Genomic DNA, 12,234 nt, shown 5'->3' with positions numbered 1-12,234 from the left:
TTACTGACCTGACCACGGCCATGCTGCTGGGTCAGCTCTCAAGGTGAAATCACACTGCAGCAGCCACCCTCCTTGCGTTAGTATTTATTACATTGTGGTGACTCCTCCATCACTGACCACAATTCCCCTCTGTACTAAAAAAAAAACGCCCTGAAATGATGCTCCCTGCAAGGTACTATGAGGAAAGAGAAAGCAAATGGGGAGGGCGAGGACTTGGGGTGAAGCAATGGTTACCTGATGGGCTGTGGGTGCAGGATACTCAGATTCAGCCCCTCTCTGTCAGTCTCATCCTGTAAATGTTTGGCAAATGCATGGGATTAACTCTTGGGTTTTTTTTCCAGCTGGAGGAGCAAAACCTCTACTTCTTGTCTTGATGGCGCCAGGCTCTGCTGCCAGCCAGAAGGGTTTTTCAAAGAGAAGTGGAGGGCAGGTCATGGGGATGCTCAGTAGAGCTGCTGAGAGCATTCCTGGCATGGGAAACAAAGCCTCAATTCATGCTAAATCTGTTTTGCTGTGAGTTGAACCCAAGGCTGCTCCCAAGCCTCCATGGGGGTGTCCGGTGACCCATGAATGCAGCCCATCCTTGACCTGGGACGACATCAGAGCCTGGAGGGACAGGAGCCACCTGGGAGCTGCACAGCAGAGCCTGACACCTGGCATCTCCCCAGGCATCCCCAACATGGCCCCCACGGCGCCGTTGCAGGTGTGGGCTTCCAGGCTGGGCAGAGGGATGCTCTGCAGCACCTTATTGGCACTGCCCAAGTCCCCAGGCGTATTCCCATTGCAGTGTCCTCGTCACAGCTGCCTCACATTATGATAACCACCCCCTGCACCCCGCACCGGCCACGGCAGGCAGCACAGGTGGTAAGTGACCGTCCAGAGCGCTGGATTTCCCAACTGGAGAGTCAAAATATGGTACACGGAAGGAAATGGGGGGACGTGAACTGATGTGTCGGAGCTCAGGCTGCAGTTGGGGCTGGGGTGAGGAGCAGGGAGGTCCTTCACCTGCTGCAAATCAAACGCTCTCGGGCGAGCTCGTGAGCCCCGCAGAGAGAACAGGCGAGTGACGCCTGCAGAGATTTCCGCCGCTCTCTGCAGCAGCAGAGAGGGTTGCATTTCAGAACTGAAGTCCCAGACAATAACAGGGCTGATTCATCAGATAAGGGGGACAAACAGAAAAGGGGAGAGGTACGTATCTTAAATTCTGCTTGAATGCAGTGCTTTATTCATGAGACAACACTGCCTCCACAGCAATGCCGACTGTGCTAAAGCCACGCAGCAAAAACAACACTCCATGAAAAGTTACAAAGCAGAGGCATTTCAGTGGAAGGACTTAGAGAAACAACAGCACAGCTAAGCAAATAGCTCCATGCATTTAGCAAAGGCCTCATCAGCCCCCATGGCAAGCAGGCGAGACAATACCGAACACAAACCAAACCGAGTTAATCTGCAGTTCGGGCTGTTTTGCAAAGACTTTCCAGCAGACCTGCCCCGTGAGCAGCTTTTGTTTCCTTCCACGTTTCTGTGCCAGCTGCCCGTGGAGGCTCTTAACTTTCCAACCCCACTTCACAAAAGGATAACATTTTACCAATCAGTTTTTCTTGCGAATAACTTCGGCTTTCAAAACCAAAGTGTTGTGGGTTTGATTTTTTTTTTTTTATCCCCCCCCTAATGATTTAAAGTCTGTACCGTTTTTGGAAGGGGCAGGAAAGAGTGGATAGTGGTGGAAAAGCACATTATAAGGCCTTTAATTCTGTCCAGATAAAAGAACTGCACTACATCATTTCCAAAAAGAGAGCAAAGGTTAAGATAAGGCTCTGTGCTGTTCAAAAGTATCTCAGTAATTCCATTAGAGAGGGAACTGGTAAAAAGCAAGCAAGATGGAGCAAAGCAGATTTTCCTGGGGGTTCAACATAAATTTTGTCTCAATGGAATTAGAAGGAACTCTTAACAAACTGGTTTTTTCTTCCCCAAGGAAAAAAAGACACTAACAATCACCCTGCAGACATACAACTTACAACCTCTTACAAGGTTTGCCCATAAACCCTCTCCTGCCTGCTGTGGCACATCCATTTAGGCGGCTGTGGGGCTTTTCCGCTGAACACGCTGGTGCCCAGCTCCTGGGATCCAGCTCCCGGGATCCAGCTCTCAGCATCCCACACCAGGGAGCTGCACCTCTGCTGCTGGCTGCGGGTCAGCACTGCAGCGAGGCGCAGCCATGGTTTATGGGCTGGTATTTGGAGAGGGGATTGTAGTCAGGAGGTTTCCCTACCAAGGCTGGAATTTGTTAAGCTTTTGACAGTGTGATTTTCTTTTTTTTCTCTCTTTTTTTTTTTTTCCCTTTTTTATTTTTTTTTTTATGAGGCCTGCCTGCTTCCTGCTGCAAATTCCAATATTTCATTGGGAAAACAAAAAATCCTTGGCTTTCGGTTGACATTTTGTTTTTCAAGCAGGATGTTGTGCCACAATGTTGACATGTCTCCAATGAAAGCTCCTCTTGCTTAAGCTGTCTCTGAATCACTGCTCCCTCCCTTTTGCCAGTTCAGGCTACCTCCAGCCTGAACCTGATTGCCTCAGACCTGTAAGGGAAAGAACTGCCGTGCCCAAGGCTATTTAACGTGCACAAGTCACTCAGAATCTGCGGACAGCACACACAGTGTAGCTGCCTGGCTCTCCTTGTGCTGCTGCAAGCAGGATGTAGATCTCTCCTATTGCTTCCCCCCTCTGGATCAGCCTCTGGCCATGCGTCCCACTGAGTCCCATTGGGCTGCCTTGTCACAGCAGCTAGGCCGAGGAGCCACTTGCAAGTGGCTTAAACGCACGCCTCCTGTAAATAGCCTGGCAACCAGGGTTTGCAGCAATACAACTTTTTTAAAAAAAAATACCTTTTTTTTTTTTTTTAGTGTCTCCAAGGTGTTACCCCAATGAAGGGAAGCATCGTAACTTCTTTCCTGGAGCTACAGAAAGGCCAAATTGAGGGGGAAAGGAGGAAGAAAGGAGCTGAGCCCACAGGTGCCCTACCTACGAGGACCACCTGGCTCCTTCAAAAGCAGCAGCAGCCGAAGCCTTCGCTCAAGAGGCAGCAGCACTTCACCCACCAGCACCACTCCCGGCTGGACCGTGAGGATGGGCACATCCCCGGTAGCGTGGAGGTAGGAGGAGGTGTGGAAGCAAAGCAGCCGGCTTTCACAGCAGCCTCTGGAAAAGATGGGAGGCTTTTGGGGGACAGTGTGAATTGGCCCCCAGCTCGCCCCAAGACAGAGTTTACCAGCAGCGTTAGTGGTACCTCAGAACAGTGCAGCAGGAGCGGGGCTCTGTGCCATGACAGTGCTGCCGTACCGAGAGAAAATCCCATTCCTAAGCACCATCTGTACGGCTCTGGGTGTAAGAATCATGACACAGATTAAGCTGAACTTTTAAAACACATTTCAAGCAAGCAGCTGAAAGCACTTTGCAAACAAACATGAAGGTGTTAAGCTTTACAGCAGCTAGGTGAAGATGATGAATATTTGTCTTCTAATTAGAGATTTGGAGAAGTGGGAGCATGAGAAATAGGTCTGATTCAGCATGGCATAAAGTGAATGTTTAAACCAAAACCTGATTTTTGGCATTTGTGGGGGTTAGGAACATCCATAAACATGCTGAGTTATGGACTTTGGGATTTTCAGAGCTGGCTAAGGGAATTAGGTACCCCTTGACATATAGGAATTAGAAAAATAATACAATAGATTAATTGGAGGTCCATGTCAGCCCAACGTCCCCACACACAGGGTGGGATTTGCAATGTGGCTTTGAGGTGATATTTTATGCCCATGTTCCTAAAGGCCAGCAAACCATTAAGAGCCGATGGCTAATTGTTAACTCCAGGGCTGCTAGGGATGACTGTGAGGAGGGAAGTCTTGCGGCACAGCCCCAGAGTGGGACCCCCAGCCAGGGCCAGGTACCCTGGCAGGTCAGATGTTACTGCTATGCTGTTGGTCAAGCCTGGAGCCCCTCCATCCTCCAGCTGTGTTTGCCAGTGCTTGGGCAAACACATGCCCGAAAGCAGCTGGCTGAAATTAGAGAGCAGCCTGATCAAATCTGCTCAGATGGCACCAAGCCCTTGAGGTTTCTCTGCTGCAGCGTTCACAAAGGCAGGCTGTCTAGCAAGCATCATCCATTGGTGTCTTCCTAGCACCCTCCAGGAGGGTGGGGAGATAGCAGGGAGAAACTCCTGACAGGAGTAGCCAGTGTGAGGCATAGCATGGATGCTCTGAGCGAGCTGCCCTTCGCGGGACCTGGTCTGCTTGCCCAGACCTGAGCTCCACGCCTGCCTTCTTGTAGAATAAATTGGGCTACTACACTACAAAGGACAAAAAATCAGTCCAAACTGCTTATTAAAGAAAGGCCCCAGAGCTGTTTTCTATTGGCTGCCATTTCTAAACCGGGGTGGGGCGGGGGGAATATCAAAACAAGGTCTGTAACCACAGCAGAGCTTGTTCTGCCAGCTCCCCCTTCCCAGCAGGGACTGCACTTGCCCAGTCTGTCATCCCTCTGTCCTGTCACCTCCCGCAGTCACTCAGAGGCTCATTCCCCACCATCTCCAAAAGGGATGGTGGCAGGAGGGGGATGTGATTACCTGTGGGAGCAACACAACACATGGGACTTCTGCACAATGAAATCTCTGTGCCATCCGCATTTGTGTGTCACCCTCCCTGTCTCACCCTCTCTACCGACACAAGCGACAGGGAGGTGAAAGCAGCGGCCGCCCTGCGGCACTTTGCAGCAGCACTGGCATCCCCATTGCTGAAGGCAGTGTCACACATGTCACCACTAGGAAGGCCAGAGGAGCACCTCAGTTGCCCAGGTAAGAGGGGCAGTTATCTCTGTGCCCAAATGGGGGACAGGGAGATGAGATGAAGTGACAAATGTGGAGTGTGCACCGACAGTGTGCCCTACTGAGGTCAAGGTCCCCCTTGCACATCGCATGGAGAAGAGAGGGAGACCATCCCTTGCAGTCAGAGCCCTGTCTCCCTACTTGTTGAAGATTCCATGGTGCTCGTCCCAGTATCTGGGGTAAGAACACTTGCCCATTCCAGCCATGTTACCATATGGCTTCGTGTTCCCTGATCCCAGACTCCTCCAGTGCTCCAGCCTGACTGGGAGTACTGTGCCATCTGATCTGGGGGGCAGGTTTCTGCCGAGACAGAACTGTGTGACATGATGCTCGTATGAACCTGGGGCTTTACAGCACTTTCATGATGGCAAGGAGAAACACATCACTCTGCCTGGGTGTAAACATTTCAGAAATGCAGGTATTTAATTAAAAAATGTCCTTTCGTTCCCATCTGCTCCTTCTCTTCATGCTCTGTCCTTGGACACTGAGCTGACCTTACCAGCAGCCACTATTACACCCCTCTGTGAGACAGTGGTGGAGGGGGGCCGGCTTGAAAAAAATCCTCCATGTCATATGCAGAATATGCTCTCCCTCTCCAGAGAGGTGCTTAAGAGGGCCCTTCCCTCTCCCCAGCGTGCTACAGGGAGAAATGACTTATAAATAATTTACCACAGAGCTTGGAAAGGTGGAGCAGGACTTACGGGAAGCATGGAGTGCTGTGGCAGCATCTGTCCTCCCCTTTTCTCTAGAATTCTTGGTCCTCAGAAGCCCTTTGGGGCCGGAATACCACCCAAAATTCAGCCATGAGGACACAGCTGTGGTGGGAAGCTCTGGCTGAAATTCAGCCAAGTGCAGCTTTTGGGCTGGGCTCCAGCCCGTCTGGGTCAGGCTTTGTCAGATCTCAGTCCCTCATGTCCTCTGTCGCTTCTGCAAAGCCCTTACTCAGAGATACCACAGCACAAAACCATCCAGAACATGCTCTCACATCCCTGCTTGCTGTCCAAGAGCAGGGGCACTTCAACCTTCTCCCTTCTCAAGGGAAAATAGGGGAGACAGGGAATGAGGGAACGGGAGTCGGGGCTGGTCCCTTGGCATCCCTGCTGTAGAGTGCTCCTGGGGAAGTGAGATAGGCAGGACCTGGGGGACCTGAGCCAAACCAGACGGGTGCCTCACCAAAAAAACATCATTCATCTGTGCAGCATTCCTGGGGAATCAGGTGTTAATGGGGTATCACATTTGTCTTGCTGACAGCTGGCATCACCGATAAGAATTAATCAGTTATAAATAAATAAATAATAATGATAAAACCCCTCCAATATCTACTAACAAGGCTATTTGTGCATTTTTTTATTTTTATTTTTATTTTAGTTTTTACTGTTCCTCTTATCTTACACAGAGGAGGGGGAAAGAACAGCAAGGAAGATAAAAATGTTCAGTAAATCCAGCATGGCTGGATTATGCTATTGGACCTGAGTATTTCAGTGCTATGGAGCAGACATCTGTTTCATGCTCCTGGCTGATAGCAAGCACAGGCAGCTTTATCACTAGTTCAGTTTCCAGGCAAATATTTTTCAAGTGCAAGCAGGGTCTTTCAAAGCCTTGCACATGCACGTGCACATACGACATGCACAAATAGTCTTTCTGCAAGCTTCTTGCTGGAGTCAAGCTGGACTGAAGGGAGGGAGGGTCTCCTAAGAACAGTGTTTAGCAAGCTGCAAGGTAATCAATAGTCTTGATGAAGATGCATTGGGTTTCTGTAGTCTAGCGTTTATGATTTTGTCATAAATAGAAATAATTTATCGTCCATTTAGTTAGCATCATTGTAAAAGATACTGTAGATACTCTGTGGGCTTTTGTTCTTCTAGGCAAATAACTCTGCCTATCAACCCAAGCTAGATCCTGATCAGGGATCCATCATACCTGCTCTGGTCAAAGAAGGAGGTGATGCCGAGTCTGGCAGTCGTGCCTGTTGCCCTGATGCACCCACCTCTCGCTCTGCTAACATGCCGTGGGGATGTGGAGGCAGCTGAGCTTGGGGGTGGACATGCAGGCAGTAGATGGGATTCAAACGTTTGTGGTGGTTCTAAGCACCTATCCACAGGCCTGTCCTCTGGGTGACATCTCTCCAGCCTGGGGTGGGTGACCATGGTGGCCCTGGTCTGCACCCACCATCACTCCTGCCATCCTGTGCTGGGAGTAGATGCTCTGCTGTCCTCTAATGGGACAGGGTTGGCAGCGAGCTTTGTTTCTCTTCCTTTATTCTCCTCTGGCAGGGCATGTTTCCCCAGTTTTATCCTCATTGCAGGGTGGCAAAATTCCCTTTGCACATATGTTTCCATAAGAACACATGACAATGGCAAACAATTTCTAAAAACTGAAAAAAGAATCCAAGATTAAACCAGAAGTACCATAGAATCATAGAACAGCCATTCCCCCTTGTCCTGTCACTACACAGCCTTGCAAAAAGCCCCTCTCCAGCTCTCCTGTCGGCTCCTTTAGGCACTGGAAGCTGCTCTAAGGTCTCCCCGGAGCCTTTCCTTCTCCAGGCTGGACAGCCCCCACTCTCTCAGGTGCTCCAGCCCTGATCATCTTCATGGCCTTCCATGCGAGTCCAGAGACTCATTTAAACAGGTCCATGCCCTTATGTATAGTGAGATCTTTGTCAGGATGACCAGGTCACAGCGGATGTCTTGGAAACTTTATATGAGGGCTTACGTGATCTCCATCTAAAGCTTCTTGCTCTCTGCTCTGTGGCAGTAAGCCCCGTCCTCACTGATGCATGAGGGCAAAGGCTCCCTCTGACCATCAAAACTCCCTGGACCAGTCTGTCTGCTGTGATGACCCTCTGGCCCTGTCCTGGGCCACCCGGGGAGGATGCAGCTCTTGGCAGGATCCTTCGGCCACCCTTAGCAATTTTCCTAAGCAAACCCACATTTCTAAACGTTCAATGCAGCTTACTGTATTTTCACATAAATATCAATGGGATCTTGTCTGTTAAAATCCCATCTATATGAGCATATAATTTTCCCAGAGTCAGAATCTATTAGTGAAATCTCAGCCCGTGTGACAAGATAACAGAATCCTCAAATTAAATAGGGTTTCCACAATTACAGCTTCCCCCCCTTTCTTTCCCAGCATTAACACCATAAACGCTGCTGTCAGACAAGATAAGATCTGAATTCTATCCTGACAAGGCAAATGTTATCAGAGACCAGTTAATTACACACTGGATTTCAGCAGAGGCAAATAAACCCCTTGCGGGTTAGTGTGGAAACTGCCGTCTTCCCACCAGCTAGTCCCTGGGCCACCAGGCACGCTTCCCTCATCCATCCTGCTCTCTCCGCCACGCCAAGGAAATGGGACCCATTTTCTGCCTGGTTTCAGACCTTGCCCCAGGCCAAAAGGGGTGCCCCACAGCAGCTTGCTGACACCAAAGCGACGGAGGATGTTTCAGGAGTTACCTGCAGGAAGGGACATGCAAGACAAAGAGAAAACCTGTTGGTTTTGTTGGAAAGGAGGTCCTGTGGCTCTGTGGAGAGCTCTAAGGAGAAGCAGGAGCTCAGAGAACAAAAAGGTTTTAGTGAGAGCTGGGTGCTGATGCTCAGTGGAAGTCTTGTCCCAAGGTGGAGTCTCCTGGGTGGACTTTGCTCACTGCCCTAGCCAGGCTCCTGGAGGAGCTGGAAGACCTGAAGCACTCCTTCATGCAGATAGTCCATTGCCTTTCATTTTTGACACCTAAATTGCATGCGTTTGACTAAAACTGCCATCTAGGCACATGCCATGGCACACAGAGAGAGGCCTCTCTAGAGGGCTATTTCACCGCGTCCATGGATGCTGGCAGGATGGATCCTGTGCTCTCTGCAGCGGGTGCTGGGTGGTCTGCAGGGACATCAGAGCTGGCGCTGCAGCACCAAGGCGAGTCCACAGGGTGAGTCCAACTCTGCTGCGTAAACTGGGTTTGCCAAGGGAATCAGCAATGCTTACTCGGCCCTGTGTGCAAATGCAGCGTCTTTTCAGCACTGTACCTAGGTGCAATCCAGTAGCTACGAAAGGTATACATTTTAGGTAAATACCGTAGCTGCCTTGCCCTAAACTCAGCAGGATTTCCACCACTACTTCTGAATTTAATGTCTTTCTCTTCAGAATGGCTCACTCTGAATTTTCTTCCTCTGACTCAGGATATGTCTCAGTCTGCTTTCAGGAAGGAAGACCAATAATTGCTGCTTTTTTTTTTTTTTTTTTTTTTTTTTTTTTTTTTGTTTCCTTACAGGAATTGGCAGAATGGAGTCATACTTTCTTTTACCCTGTAGTGCTCTCCAGCTGTGAGCTTTTTTCTTCTTTGTATTTGTAAATAAGATATTTATACCTTATTCTGAATGGTGTTGTCAAAGGGGAAGGTTTCTTTGGTTGGTGTGAGCATGGTGCTCTATCCAGATCGTCTGCTGCAGCACTGCGGGTGGCTGGGACACAAACCCCTGGTGCAGCCCAAAAGGCGGATGGGGACATTAGAAACCAACTTTTAAGAGCCATCAACCACAGTTGTACAGCCCACAGCAAGAAACAAGGGCCAAATTCAGAAAATTATATGGAAAATCAGAGGTTGTAGATCTCTGTTTGCTGCATTGAGAATGGTGTTCAGTCCTGCATGGTAACTACTCAATTACTTATTTTTTGCTTAAACGCAGATAGCACCCATGATGACATGAATGCAGGCCATCATGGGGATTACACCAGTTAAGGATATGGCCCAAATCACCTTGTCTTGTTGAAGAAAGGCTTTGTTGAATCTGCCCTTATCGCCAAAGTCATGCCTGTCTCTGCCAGCTCTGTCTTTTTCCCTGTTCTGTTTCTTTCTGTCCTGCAAACATATGCAGGGTGTTCCTGTGAATGGCAGGGTTTACTCAACCGCTGATAACTCCAATCTAGTCTAACAAAGAAGTAAATGCACAATGACATCTCTTGCGCAAAGAGCTGTCATAAAGTGTGGCTGGCAATCCAAGTGGTATAAATGCTCTTTCGATTAAGTGCCTCATTGAGGTAAGTTGATGATGCTCCATTAGGCTGAAGTGATAGACTTCTAGTTCTCGACACAATCGGTGGGGAGAGGGATTCAGTGCTGGAGCAGGCACTGTTACACTCTTGCTTTCTCTACTCTCCTGAAATTCTCTTTGCTCCAGGCTGATCTATTGCAGCTTTCTCACTTCTGCACCGTGAAAGACTCTTCACACCCCGTCACCCTGCATTGGGCTCAGGGCTGGACACTCAGCACCCTGGCTTGGCTGAGAAACACATTGGGCAAGCCCCACTGTGGGCTGAAGCATGTTAATATCTCAGCAACATGGGCTGGCAGGGGTACAGCACTTGGGCTTGACTAGTTCCTTCCTCCCCTTCTTCCTCTGCCTCCAGATCTGCCATCCATTCTCTTGCAGCAGGTCCTCCCCTGGGCTTTCTGGAGGACAGTGGTCTCGGTCCAGCTTTTGGCGTGCCAGGGATTTGCATCAAATTTTTTATACGGCAATAAAAGAAGCTTTACCCCCCACCTAGGTATAATAAATAATACCAACATTTAGAGCTTGGTGCTGCAGCTTTTATTTAAATCAGGACAGAAAAAAAAAAAAAAAGAAAGAAAAAGGACACGGATAATCTATGGACCCAGGATGCAGTGAGCGTCCTGGCTGTGGCCACAGTCATCACTTAGGAGTAGTCCTCAGCTTTCTGCTAGAGGAATCAGTGTCCCTGTGGTTAAGCTTTGCCCAAAGAGGTCCTCCAGCTCTGCACTAGAATTATCTTAAGTACAATCAAGCCCAGCCCAAGTCAAGCAAGAAATTAAGATTCTCCTTATTCAAATGGGAGCCAACTGCATGAGAGTGAAAGACGGTGGTACCCTCACTATTAATTACTTCAGTTTTACTTGTGGTTGGTGACAGTTACTGTCAAGCCTGCTGGGAGATGGGAGGAGCTCCATCCATCACAGACCTGTTAGTGGTGCACACTGGGAAGGGCACCGCTGCTGCCTGATTTCTCTTGTCCATTCCATACACAGAGAACCTTCTCTCCCTTATTGAACAGAGGAAGACAGAAGAGCAAATTGGAATATATAAGATGCTTTTTACTTGCATTTTCCACCTGGCTGGCATTTCCTGGCTGTTTGCAGGGTGTCCATTATTGTTATTCACCAAGATAGCTGTTATTGTTTTTGTTACTTCCTTATTGAACACGCAGGTATTAACTTTCCCTCTCACCTTGATAAAATAGGATGTGCTTTGCTTTCATGGTTAACAAGTCTCAGGCAAGTGCCATCTTGGCTCGACGGGTGTGACAGCTTCTTGGCTACTTGGTGACTCTGAGGGATATGTGTGAAACTATCACTTCTGCTTCAGAATGATATATTTTGCAGTGAAGCATTAGACGCAGCCATAAAAGAAGCAGCACTTAATTGCAGAGAAAAACACATGGATCAGAATATAAAAACAAATTCAGGTTTTATTTGCTTGCAGAAAGCAAAGAGGTGGGTCACTGTCGGTAACGGACTGTGGAGTAACTTGAAGATCCATTCCCTGAGAAGCCTGCCCAGAATTTACATCAAACCCGCTAAGTATGTACTCAAACAGGACTTCCATCATGTCAAACTTGTCAAAAGCGGGTAATGCAGATGAAACACTTTAAAAGAATCTCATTTTCAGGACAAGCTGATCACTCTTTCCTTGAAAATAAAGCCCTTGTAAAAGATCTTAATTTAAGCAGTCAAAGATTAAGCTGCCCAGAATGATTGCCTGCTTTTGCGGGTGAATTTACTGGCATTTACCAAGTAGCACAAGGCTGCTAATGGTGTGTCCCTGTGCTTCTGAGACCCATTGGGCTGAAAAATATCAGCTGGGGGACAAAAAGGAGACCACAGGGCAGGCCGTGGTGAAGACTGTGAATCCCAAGGTTATACTCTTGCAAAAAATAGAGGCATGTTCCAGTTTTGCCGAGGCCAAGAGCATGGGGCTGTTGTTCCCTGGTCTGGATGCTGAACATGGATCAGGTGAGCATCACCCTTCCTGGAAGAAACCATTTTGGGGACGACCATTATACAAGTAGGGGAAATAAGGCTTGAAGATGGCTGGAGGGCTCATCTGCTGTCAGAGTGGACTTAACGGCCCTATGAATTGATCTTCACCTGTAGAGGAGGACCTTGGTAACAGAGTCCCTGCATGACCTTGGCATAGGTTATCACATCTTCATCCTGCTCCCTGATGTTTAACGCTGCCAGTCTAGAAGGCAAATTGAAGATAGTATCTCCTAAACAGTTGTTCAAGAGAAATCTGAGCAATAGCTGAGTCAGTGCAGGTCCAGCTGGAGGGGGGTGTCATTTT

This window comes from Falco peregrinus, chromosome 3 (genome assembly GCF_023634155.1).
Source record: "Falco peregrinus isolate bFalPer1 chromosome 3, bFalPer1.pri, whole genome shotgun sequence".
Lineage (NCBI taxonomy): Eukaryota > Metazoa > Chordata > Aves > Falconiformes > Falconidae > Falco > Falco peregrinus.
This window is presented reverse-complemented; position numbering follows the sequence as displayed.